This window comes from Rhamphochromis sp. 'chilingali' (genome assembly GCF_963969265.1).
Source record: "Rhamphochromis sp. 'chilingali' genome assembly, chromosome: 10".
Classification (NCBI taxonomy): Eukaryota; Metazoa; Chordata; class Actinopteri; order Cichliformes; family Cichlidae; genus Rhamphochromis; species Rhamphochromis sp. 'chilingali'.
This window is the reverse complement of record NC_137937.1, coordinates 29,076,792-29,090,051: the sequence shown is the minus strand read 5'-3', so window position 1 is coordinate 29,090,051 and position 13,260 is coordinate 29,076,792.

Sequence of the window (13,260 nt, the reverse complement as noted above, 5' to 3'; positions counted from 1 at the left end):
AAATACCTAATATGTTCACAGCAAATGCCAGTGAATCTGAGTGGCTGCAAACCTGGTTGCCATGTAGTGTGATTTGCAAAACCAAGTGAGTCTTTTTTTTTTCTAGCTGAAGCTTCCCTGCTGTGAGTCAGTCCACATGGCTGATGGTATCATGTGAAGAAAGCAATTACTTGTTTTCTTGACCCGAAGCACACAAACACAGGGGACGTTACAGGTGTTAATTAAAGATGACAGTGAGTTCATGAAGTATGCAAGAAACACATTCAGCTCAAGACTCGTACACAATCAGTGCTGGGCAGCTGGGGGTGTCTTGTTGACTGTAAATGAGCTAATGGCGCTCATTTACAGAAAGCAGTGAGCAGCTGCATCACATGCGAGCTGGAAAATTAACACAGTGATGTCAACTGCCCTTCACGGGGATACTGTTGCTAACCACAATAATGACATTCAGAAAGTGAAAGTGCAACAAAGCACAGGAAGACCTGAGTTTATTGTTGCCATGGCCGTGTGTAGGGTCCTTAGAAAAATAGAGAATGTACGCCTAAGCATAAATAAGTTCTGCTGTAAATTGAAAACGTCTTGCATCGTTTCACCAACAGATACATAGCTGCACGATGTTCTATACTGCAAAGTGAATACTTTAAAAAAGGTAAATGAAACTTTAAATGTATTTTTATTTTTTTGCATTCCACAGCTTTTGCAATTTAGAAAAAAATTAGACACGATGGAGGAAAAAAACGGGACCAAAGGCACTGTAAAAACAAAGAATTCACTTTATCTTTTCTTGGTGTTTGACTGCTTTTCGACAAAGAGGAGCTGCCTTTGCAACTGCAAAATGAATACAAGATGGAAGCTGCAAGAAGTGCAGTTTGTCGGGACTGCAGAAGGGAAGCAGTCCCCACAGGCTCGTATTGAAATGTCCAACTTTACAACATTAAAAAGCATGTTTAGATCCTCGTAGCAACTGTCCTTGGGCTGATGATGATGATTGTTATTATTATTTTAATAATAACTCATATACCTGGATAATTAAAGGGGGTATGATAGCTTTGATTGTCAGGTGTTCTGACTGGCAGCTGGAGCCACTGTCTGCTAGGCCTCATGCCCCACTTAGTTATTAAACTGGAGCTCTTCAGTCTGTCTTTAATGTATTATCTGTCTTGTATTACGGCTTGCTTTGTATTGCTGACCATCCCAGAAGTTTGTGCTTCAGTTTTGATGACTGATCTTTTACTGTTTTATTAGTCCTTCAGTTACCACTAACTACCCAGTGTTTGTGTCTGTATGTTGCACATTTATAACTTATGAATGCAGCTTGGTAACCAAGTATAGCTAAAGTCAGCTGTAAAACTAATAATGTGACCCAAAAGTCCAAAATCAGTGGGAGGCAAATCCATATTTTATACTCTGTTTTTGACACAAGCAAGGTGTCACACGCTTTTGACCAGGAGATCTTCAGGAATAATTTTGGCTCCCTTGGATGTTATCTTTGGATTAGGTAAGATGGTCTTTCTTGGCTAAGATGTATTCTTGTATTATTTAGAAATGCTGCCTTCACCACTTACTGCTTTCAGCTAGGAGCCGTAGCATACTGTGACCTAGTCAAATAATGTCAGAGCGAAGGATTGGCATGATTTGCAGGCTAGCATTTGTTTCCATATAGAGTAAGCTTTAACCGTGAAATAGTTTTACATTTCACTAATCCAAGGTACCTGAGTTTTATTACATTCTTAAAGTCTTCTATTTCAACTGACCATTTATTGTGTTATTATTCCATTGACATTTATCCTTTCTTCTTGCTGCCCAGCCCTAATCTGTTTTCATTTAGCCAGTTCTTTTATTGATGTGACAACAATTGCGTCCTTAGATGTGGTCTTTGAATATCAGTTGTGATCCGGTTCATGCAGAGTTTAGACCGCAGGAGCACAAAAGCCAAACTTTTTCAGGACACCAACACGTGTCGTGAAGAACAATAAGAGTCAAACATGGTTTGTACCGTGTTGATGGCACTCCTGTTGAGGAGTTGGATTCTGTATACATAAGCTTCTCGGAATGCTTTACCAGATTAGCTCAAGTGAAATCCTGTCCTGAACACATTCTTGTTATTTAAATTAATTAAACATCTGGATGGGGCAATAGTAGGAGAACTCAAAAATATCCCCTTTTCCTCTCCAGATTGGTACATTAATGCTGGGAATCCTTGCCTTGGACTCTCATTTGGACCGTTTGTTTCCATGCATAGTTTATAACATTTTTCAGAAATTCCAAGAAGGTGTGACAATAAGAGTGTTCCAGGGGAAAAGAAGACAAAGAGCAAACATTGCATATTACATATTACAAATATTATTTGAAAGAAATGACTAGGACAACAGAAAAACTTGTGTTCTAGGCAGGAAGGGTTTAAGTGGAAATTAAAAAGGTAAAGCAAACCCACTCCTTTACCCAGAGAAGTAAACAACGGCACACACTACCCAAACGCTGCCAGGATAATGACACAGGAGTCGGGGTGTCTGCCTCTCCCCACCGCAGGGAAAAGGGTAACACCACCTGGGTCTGGGTGCAATTCCCCCCTCCAGGGGCAAGGGTACCTAGACCCGGTTTGTAGAGTACGCTTGGGGAGTGTGATTGTGTGTACAGCGTCTCTTTATGTCTGTCTCCACGTTGGTTGAGTGTGGAGTGAGTGCATATGAGAGCATGAGGGTGGGAATGGATGTTTGTGTCTGTGTGTGCCTGTATGTCTGTGTCTATATGTCAGGTTGGGTATCAGACGCCACCTCTCTGGGGACACCTCAGGCCCTCCAAGGTTTGGAGGCCTATCTCCACCCACCACCACTTCCCCTGCCGGTGGCGGACTCCCTCAGGTGTCGGTGTGTTGGTGGTTCTTTGTGTCTGGGGGTGGGCGTCCGGGTACACACCGGCTCACTCCTTGGCGGCCGCTTGTCGGGGCCTGGGGCCTGGGGCTCGCTCGGGCCCCTTTGGAGGTGGGGTGCCCCCGGCCTCTCGGCCTAGGGCTCGGTCACTCAGGCGCAGCTGGGGGCCGGCGGAGCTCACGGGCGCGTCACTGCAACTCCCCCTGACTTCTGCTCCGCGGCTGCTGGGCGAGCCCTCATCTGGGACTCTCCTCAGCTCTTACTGGGACAGTGGCGCGGCTGCCCCTCTGTTGGTCTTCCATGGTCTCTTGTGTTCTGGGGGCCTCTGGATGTCTGGAGTTTTGATCTCCTCCATACCCGCTTCACACCCTGGAGGACGGGGCTGTGGCCCCCCCACACTCCCTAGCAGATCATTACATGGAGAAACCTTTGGAATGCAAGCATGCTGATCCACACAGGTATGCACACATGGGTATTCACAGACGCGGACTAAAGCTTTCTTGGCTGCTGCCTCAAAGCACACTGCGCGCTGTCTATCTTGCGTGCTGCACAATATCGTTTATTATTTAGTAAATATTGATATCTATGACTAGCTAGTTTATTGTGATGGTGCTTTGTTTTCTCTATTATTATGTTGCTCTTTGTTGTTTGCTGTCTCCTCTGTTTGTTTTTGTTTGTTTGTTTTTTTTTTTTTTCTCCATACAGGTGACCCAGGAGTTTTTTTTTTTTTTCTCTCTCTTCCCCCCCCTTCTCACCGTCTCTTCTCCCCTTTGGTTTTCTTTCTTTCTCTCCCCCTCTCTCTCTCATTCATTCCCCCTGTCCTATTTATTTAAAAAAAAAAAAAAAAAAAAAGACAAAGGATGAACTGAAGCTCTGCCATCACGTAATGTCGCATACTGCTGTTTCTGATGTCATTTAAAAAAAAAAAAAAAAAAAAAAAAAAGGATAATGACACAGGGGAACTAGATACTTCCTCTCACTCCTAGACTTTGCACTCCTAGGGTGTTTTGCCAAGTAGAGTCAGCTGTGTGCAAATCATTGCTCCACAGGAAGAGTGGTGGTACCTAACTCAGAAGAGGAAGTGAGAGAGCAACACTACACAGAGATGCACAACAACCCACAGTGGACCTGCTGGGACTGTAACACCCCCACTCATGGTGTAAAGCAGGGTTAGATTCTGCTTGCAGAGGGACGTGTTGGTTAAAGCAGCCGTCCAAACACTCGGTCAGCTGAGGCCTGTCGCTGTCGAGTTTACATGGTCTCCCTGGGAGTGTTTGGATTCTCTCCAGCCTCTTGGGTAATTGGTGAATCTAAACTGACATAATCAGAGAGTGTGAGGTTGCCACTCAGTGTTAACCCTGTAATGGACGAGTGACCTGTCTGGGGTGGACAGCTCTGGATTGAAAAAGCAGAATGGCTTAAAAGATGTTTAAAGGATTATTATTAACTCACCACACACTGTGCCAACAATTAGGAGTCATCAGAAGCGCCCAGTACTTTTTTAGTAGGTCCACCATACTGATAAAAATGACTGAACCAGTTTCAAGTGTCACAATGTAACAAATCTCACATTTTCCCAGGACCAGCTCTGAGCAACAGTATCATGGGTTATAGTCTGTAATATAAAGTAACAGAAACGGGCACAGGCACCTTGTATTTTCTATTTATTTTTATTTATTCATTTATTTTGTGTTTTGATAATTCAATAGAGAAAACTTGAATTTTGGGTAAACTTCCAAAGGTCACATCATGTCGTGGGAGAGTAGGCTGCTCAAAACAAGTTGATATGTGAAAGGTTTTCTATATAACTGAATTTCGATATTAGGATAATCCCCTAGCTGTGCAGCTTTCACAATAAAAGCACCATTCACGATACTTATTAAACTGGGACCACAGTACTAGGAGTTGTTGAGGAAGTTTGAAAAATACTAGCGTAATGGTTTTTCAGTAGAGACGGGGGTAAACAGCGGACACACACACAAACATAAACAAACACACAGGCATGTCATTGTCCTTTCCTGTACTTCCCCGTATTTTAATCCAAACCTCCAACCTCAGTCCCAAACTGTCAAGCCAACATTTTTTGTGCCAAAACCACTTTGTTTGAATTCTTTCATCATCACAAAAACCAAAGATAAATCATATAAACACACATATTCATAGTGAGACCACCCGCAAGTGTTATATATGATTAGATTGCCTGTTTGGTTTAGGAATGCAGACGATAGGAAGGACTGAAGTAGCTGTTAACAAACCACTCTGCCTATATTGTCTGGAATAATTTGCATGGTTTGTTTTGTGATTTACACAAATGATTTACAATCTTTTGTTTGGCAGAGCCGAGCAGGGTGTTAAAAAAGAGAGGATACTGAGACACATGTGAAGTTGGTTGGATATAAAGTCAGTGTTTAACCATTAATCTCACTTTTAAAAAATATTAAAATTATTAAATTACAGTAGTGTCCAAAAGTCTTGAGCTGCCCTCATTTTCTTTTTATTTTCATAGTAAAATGGAAAATATTTTCAGCATTTTATTAAAACTTTCCAAAATGCAACCAAATCTATTATGAAAGTTAAAAAGTGCTACTGAGCTTAAATGTCGATATTTTATCTGAATACCTTAATTCTTCTCTTAGGCAGCTTTCCTGTAGTTTCTTTAAGTAGTAGTTCTCTGGGCTTCATGGAAAACTTTTAAAGTCTTGAAGGACTTTAAAAGCTTTTCTTTGATTTTTTTTTTTTTTCCCCAGCTTTTTTTCTGTTCAAAATGATTGCACACAGCTTCAGCAATGTTGAGGTACAGGCTCTGGGGAGGCCAATCCTTGATTGATAGTCCTCAATTTTCTGTTTTTTGTCCAGGTATGCTCTTGCTGCCCAAGCTATTGCCAATAAGACACATTCCAGATAGTACTCTGTGGTGAATCAAAATCGGATCGTACTTTTCTGCATTCATAAATCCATACATTTTGAAAAGATCCCCAACACGCCTAACTGTAGTGTAAACCCAAACCATGACCAAGCCTCCACCGTGTTTCATAGATGGCCATAGACACTCACTGTTCTACTTTTCTCTTGATGTCTTCCATACATGCTGAACCAAGAATTTTAAATTTGGATTCATCACTCTTATCAGACCTGTTGCCAGTGATTTTCAGTCCAGTTGTTGTGTAATTTGGCATGCATCAGCCTTTCCTCCCTGCTTCCCTTTCCTTTTCATCTTTTAGGTCCTGTGTCAGTTCTTTACTTACTTTACTTTTTCCTATTTTTCCTATTTCTTAAGTGCATGACTTTCAAATGCTGTTCATCTGTTGCTTTTTAGACCTGCCACTTCTTAGGGGAGTAGTTCTCGAGATCATTTAAAATATAACCTCATTGCCCCAGAGTTGTTGCTGCCTGTTTGAATTATGTACAGTGGATGATCCAATCAAATTATACTTTGTAATTAGGAGTAATTTGGTATTTTAGATGACATGTTATCAGAATAAATTGGGGCTATTCAGAAGAGAACAACATACAGATTTTGATTGGGCGAAAGGTTTTTGTGTATCAGTTACTGTTGCATATCCTTTCAAACGTGTGTGTCCCAGTTTATGAGAGGATTCTGTGGTGTGATGAGATTGATCCAGTTTTGCAAATGAAAGCCAGGTGGTTCCATGACAGAAAAAACACATGTGACTTTAAACTCACAATTAGTTTTTATTTGCAAATGTATCACTTTATAATCTCAAAGAATAATTAGGATTTTTCATGAAAACATGTAAATGTTTTTTGTTTTTTCTATTTACCACTTTTATCTCAGGGATATCATATATATGTAAACTAGTAAACTGTCAGAGAAAATAATGGACAAGGAGCTTTCTTTTACAGTTTCCCAGTGGCTCTGTACGGTTGTATTTTAGAGTTTCTTTATCCTTGCTGCTAGTGTTGTTGTGTTAAGAATGATAGTGTTAATACTGGCACTAAATCACAGTTCAGTGTTCCTAAAATTCCCCTGGAACAAAGGTCTACAAAAGTATGTTCCAGCATTCATGCATCGATCAGGTCAAGGGATTATCTGAGGAACTGTGAGTTGGAGACAAAGAATCTGCCCCAGTTTATTTAATTGTTAAGTTTCAGTGGGGAACAAAATGGTGGAGTAACGTCGCTACCCCAGTCATGCCTCTAGCAAGTCTCATGGGGTTGAGAAAAGAATGAGTGTGACATGCCACGTCACTATTGACTGCTTGTCATGCACGTGTCATCAGTTCTAATCTCCCTTTGACTAACTTTAACACTGATGTACCTATTAGAAGTTTGAGCTAGTTTAACCCTATAAAGCCCGAACCATGAAATAATTGCCAAAAAATTACATTGTTGCTTGTTTTGTCCTCCCTGAATTGCCACCTCATCATGGTGGAGGAGTTTGTGTGTCCCAGGGATGCCAGAGGATATGTTATCAGGGGGCTTTTACCCCCTGGTAGGGTCTCATGCCAAATTGATCCTGGGTGAGGGACCAGACAAAGAGTAATTCATAAACCCCCATGAATCACGACATTCGAGCTTCAATAGCATTCCGAGGGAGATTGGAGACACTCAGTCCGAATGGACCATATTCAGCACCTCCGTTGCTGAAGCTGCTGCACTGAGCTGCGGCCACAAGGTGGTTGGTACCTGTCATGGTGGTAACCCCCAAACCAGATGGTCGACACCGGAGGTGAAAAGAACTATCAGGCTGAAGAAGGAGTCCTATCGGGCTTGGTTAGCCTCTGGGATTTTGGACGCATCCAATAAGTACTGACAGGCCAAGCAGCGCGCACCTCAGGCAGCGGCTGAAGCAATAAAAATTTTGGTGTGGGAGTTTGGAGAGGCCACAGAAAAAGAGTTTCAGACTGCCTTGAAGAGATTCTGGCAAACGGTTTGACAGGTTACGGTAGGAAATCTGTGCTCTGTATAGTGCTGGTGGAGCACTGCTGACTTCGACTGAGGCTATTGTTGGGAGGTGGAAGAAATACTTCAAGGACCTCCGTAACACACCAGCACCAGGAGGAGGCCCCGTGGCAAACCCAAAACACACCGGAGAGATTATATCTCTCTCCTGGCTTGGGAACGCATTGGTGTTCTCCTGAACAAGCTGGGGGAGTTGGCTGGGGAGGTGGAGGTCTCAGCTTCTCTGCATAGGTTGCTACCCCCATAACCCAGTCCCAAGTAGGCAGAAGAAAATGGATGGATGTTTTTATAAATAGTTTTTGTTTATTGAACCTTATGGCAAATTAAAAGAAAAAGTGGAATATCAGTTTGCATCTCGAATAAACATGACACTGTCTCTCTTAACTGTGCCAAAGTTGCAACAGTACAGTTCAGTGCAGTACTAAAATTGCAGCTCTGGGAAGTAAAAGTGAGCTAATGCCGATAACATATTGTCCCTTTGTACTTATGGGCAACTAAATGGAGCGATTGAGACTCTGAGATGATGGGTTCTTGCCCTCTGATATTAGATCTCAGAGTAATCATTGTAATTTAAGGGTTGGAAATTATGGGGCTGAAGGTTAAAGAACAATAGCACCCTGTAAGACAAGACTAAGAGAGACAATGGTGTCTTGGCTCATTTGGCTTAATAAGGTTCCACATAGACAAACCCAGATGGTTAATTGAGTCTCTTCCCTTTACAGTTGGATTTTACAAAGACTGTGTTGCAGTTTTGAAAAAGACTGAATATTCTCTCTAGAGTAACAATGTCGCTGCCTTGAAAAAGCCACAAAGTGTCATTTAGTGTATTCGTAAAAGCTAATCAAGGCATGTAAAATACTGCAAAAGCTTTCAGAATCTATCATGCTGGTGCCGAAAGCCAAGATGGTTTTCTTTTAGGAGAAAGCACTGCTGTGCAAATGATGGGGTAAAACAAAAAGGCCTCGCTGCAAGTGATCTAATTTTTTCCTTCCCAGAGTTCTTTACCCATGTGGGATGAGTATCAGGCGCCCTTTTTTTAATCTGGGCGCTTATACATTTCTCCTCTGCTGGGGAAGAGATTAGCTGCTTGATCCACAGACATGACAGGCTTTTTCCTCCCTATGTTTTGGCATTGAGTGGTGCTTTTCTCCCTTCTCTGCACATGGCTGATGTGATCTGAAGTGGCACTGAAAGCAAATAGATGCACACTTTAAAAGAAATCCCTGGCCAGGAAAACTGTACTGTGTAATCGTGTAATTTACATTGATGTCAAAAATAAAGTGTGTGTGAACCACTTAGCAGACCCGTATTGCTGGCATAGAAATGAACAATTTGAAGTCTTTAATTGTGGAAAATATTCAAGACACTTGCCAATATTCCCAGGAGTAAATGGTTCTAGGTTCTTGGTTCTTTATTATTTGTCACATGCATAGTTATACAAGTATAACACACAGTGAAATGTAGCCTGACACGCTCCTCGACATGTGCAAAAATATGTGTATATATATATATATATATTAGGGGTGCAACGATATTCGTATCGATATTGAACCGTTCGATACAGTGCTTTCGGTTCGGTACGCATATGTATGAACAATACAACATTTGTAATTTATTTTATCAACTTTCCTTCTGACGATGCTGTCTGTGTTGAGCGCTCAGTGAATCTGCGTTCGACTACTCCGCCTAGGCTGCACTGTCGAGCGCAGATCCACTGAGTGCTCAACACAGACAGCATAGTCAGAAGGAAGAGCGCAGGGCAAGCTAGCAAGACAGAAGTTAAGCTCTCCAGATCTGGCGTTTGGAATTATTTTGGTTTTCATGTGACGTATGACCCTGAAGGTAAGCGAGTCATGGACTAAAGTAAAACAGTATGTTGGATGTGCCGTGCAATGCTCAATTACATGGGTGGGAGCTAGTGTGTTAGCGCAGTTAGCTCGTTAACGTGTTGGCCGTCTAGCCCCATGCACGGGGCGATCGGCGGTAGCTCGTTAACGGAGATTTGCCGTGTTGTGGCGTTAAGGTCATTTCAACGAGATTAACCTGAAATCACTAGTGGGAACACAACGAATATGACTGCACATTTACGCCGACATCATCCTAGTGCAAAGACAAAAACAACAAGCATGCTACTAACTTTAGCCGAGTCATTTAGACAGCTGTTAGCACATGATTCTCCTTATGCTGCTGAGAATATAGCCCGGAAGAAGCGGATAGTATAGCTTTTATTTTGGAAAGAGACATTTCTCTGTAATAAACTCTCTTTTCCAAAGATGAGTGATTCCTCAATCAGATACAGGGCTTGCAATATCGCTAGCCCGACGTCCTGGGGCTAGCGATTTTTTTCAGTCGGGCTACCAAAATCTATCTCTTCCCTGCCCGTCGGGCTATTGTAGGAAGAAAAATATATGTCAATGCTTTTGCATTCTTTCAGAAATGTAGCTGGGTAATTATGTCATTGGCATCGCTGAGCCACTGTCAATATGTGACATATTGAAGTCGCGTTTGAATTTGCGCTTGTTTTTTTGCTTTCACTTTGCAATCGCGCGAACTGTGTATAGAGAGCGACAGCACTGATCTGTGAGTGATGAAAATTTGTGCACCAATTCCTCTGACATCGTCTTATTAATCATTAGCTCACTATGCAAACATGACAAGTGAAATCTCCCGCAGCAAGCTTAAACATGTGAGAGGTTGATCGCGCAGAGAATCGCTGAGCTTATGTGAGTGCGTGTGTAAAAGCAGGAGGATATATATTTCATTTCTTCTGAGCCAAATAAGACAGGTCAGGGTGAAGAAGTGACAGCCAAAGAAAAGCTTACCACAAAACGGAGAAGTTATGACAAATCAGACTATAAGGCAAAAAGAAAGTGCAGCTTCATGGTTTCATGGACAAAAGAATTTCTGTGGCTGCAATATGACGAGCTAAATAACCAGGGCTGCACATAAGTGGTCCGCAGGTGCGCATTCGCTGTCAAAATAAAAAACACGCACAAGGGTTAGGGTTAAATTTAAAAACTGTACTTTTGAGTTAAAATATATATTTATAATTTTAATAAATGACAAATTAAAAAGCCATGAACATTTTTTTTGTATCGAAAAAATATCCAACCGTGACACCAAAGTATCGAACCGAACCGAACCGTGAATTTTGTGTATCGTTGCACCCCTAATATATATATATATATATATATATATATACACACACATATAGTATATACACTGGGTGAATGTGCAGTAGTAGCAGCAAGCAGGTGAATTCTGTACATTAATATGAATAGACATCTGACTATTTTACAGGATAGACAATATAAACATATTTAAAATTAAAGGAATTGAAATGTACATTGTGCCTTGGTTTAGTGTCTGGAAGAGAGTCCTGTCTCAGTCAATTATAGATGATGTGAGAGGGCGGGTGTGTGTGTTTAGGTGTGTGTTTAGGGCACGGATGGCTTGGGGATAGAAGCTCCTCTTGAGTCTCTCTGTCCTTGCCCGGAAGATGCGGAACCTTCTACCAGATTGCAGAAGTTGGAACAGTTTGTTGCCAGGATGGGACGGGTCCTTCAGTATCTGCGCTGCTCTAGTCCGGCATCTCCTGGTGTAGGTGTCCTGAAGCGGGGGGAGAGCAATCCTGCAGCAGCGTTCTGCTGTACGGATCACTCTCTGGAGAGCTTTTTGGTCCTTCACACAGCTGTTCCCGAACCACGATGTCATGTTCTGTGTGAGGATGCTCTCCACAGCGCCTGTATAGAAAATCCTGAGGATCTTTGGAGAGACCCTGAACTTCCTCAGTTGTCGTAGGTGATACAGGTGCTGCCTAGCCTTTTTGGTCTGGACCTGAATGTGGGCAGCCCATGTCAGGTCTGAGGAGATGTGGACACCAAGATACTTGAAGGACTGCACCCTCTCCACTGGAGCTCCATTGATGATAATGGGCTTGTAATGCCCCAACATATTCAGGCCTCAGTTAGCATGTTAAATTTTAAAGTTTAGAAAACAGCTGCCAGGAGAAAACCACTTCTCTCTTAAAAGAACATGGCAGCACAATGGCCTTTGGACGCATGAGACAAAAATGGATATGTTTGGTCACCTTTCATGAAAACCAAACATCATATCAGCACAAACACCTCAAGCCAACCGTTAAGCATGGTGGTGGGGGGATGATGATTTGGGCTGTGACTTGGGCACCATGCAGTCACTGAGTCATCGATGAACTCTTCTGCATACCAAAGTATTCTGAAGTCAAATGTGAGGCTATCGGTCCAACAGATAAAGCCTGGCTAAAACTGGGTCATGCAACAAGCTCACCAGCAAGCTGAACAGCAAACATAACAGAATGGCTGAAAAAGAAAGAATCAAAGTGTTGCAATGACCCTGTCAGAGTGCCTCATCTGATTGAAATGCGGTGGCAGGAACTTAAGAGAGCTGTCTATTAACAAACACCTGCAGAGGTCATCCAGAAAATTTTCAGCAACTGCTAAATCATTCAGGAAATGATTACTACCGTACAAGTTATTGCAGCTAAAGGTGATTCTGCAGTCTACTGACTCATGGGGTGTGCTGCTTTTTTTCATAGCACCTCATAAAATCCTGTTAAAAGTTTCTTTTTTCTCTGAGTGTCTGTAAGGATGGCTCTGCATGTGTAGTGATTTTTCTTGGACATACATGCGTTGCTCTTCTATAAATTTGTCAACACTTATGCTTAATAAATAGCATATGAGAGCACTTTGGGGCATGTGTGTATTTTCGTTCCTTTTTACTTGTCATTGAATGGCTGCATTCTTTGCCAAATAAGCCAGCACCGATTTTAACTTATTAGATTTAACCAAAAGCTGCTTGAATTGTTGATGATTAAGCTGCAGGACATTTTGTTTTTAATATGATCTAAATAACATTTTTTTCTGTGTCAAATTTAAGGCTACATTTTAGTGATTTGGTCCTGCGAGTATGACCTGATTTGGATCATCAGCTTTTAAAACTTTTTGGGATTCCAACAACAACAACAACAGTATCTCTATGCAAACACACGCTCATGCGGACAATTCCCACGAGTCCGACTGTCCACTGACAGGACGACTCCCTGTCAAATCTTGTCAGTAGATTCAGCCACAGTGGGATATTATCACATGTCATGCAACAGATCTTTGGCCTCAAATGCTCTCTCTCTCTGTAATACCCCGAGGAGCATGTTCTCGACATTAAATCATTTTTGAACAGTATGGAGAGGATGTGATAAATCTGTAGTCATCTTGAAACTGATTCACTGGTCACACACATTCACTTTTTCCTCCCATTAACACGTATGCTTAGGCGCTGATCTTGGTCAACTGTCAATCAGTTAATTTCTGAGCAGTGAACACGTACAATGGGAGGAGTGTACGTGCTGAATTTAAGCTAAGTCAGACCACCAGTAGTCACTCGGTAGGCCAGTTTCCTGTCAACTGAGGTCTGTGGGTAGCAGTGGACA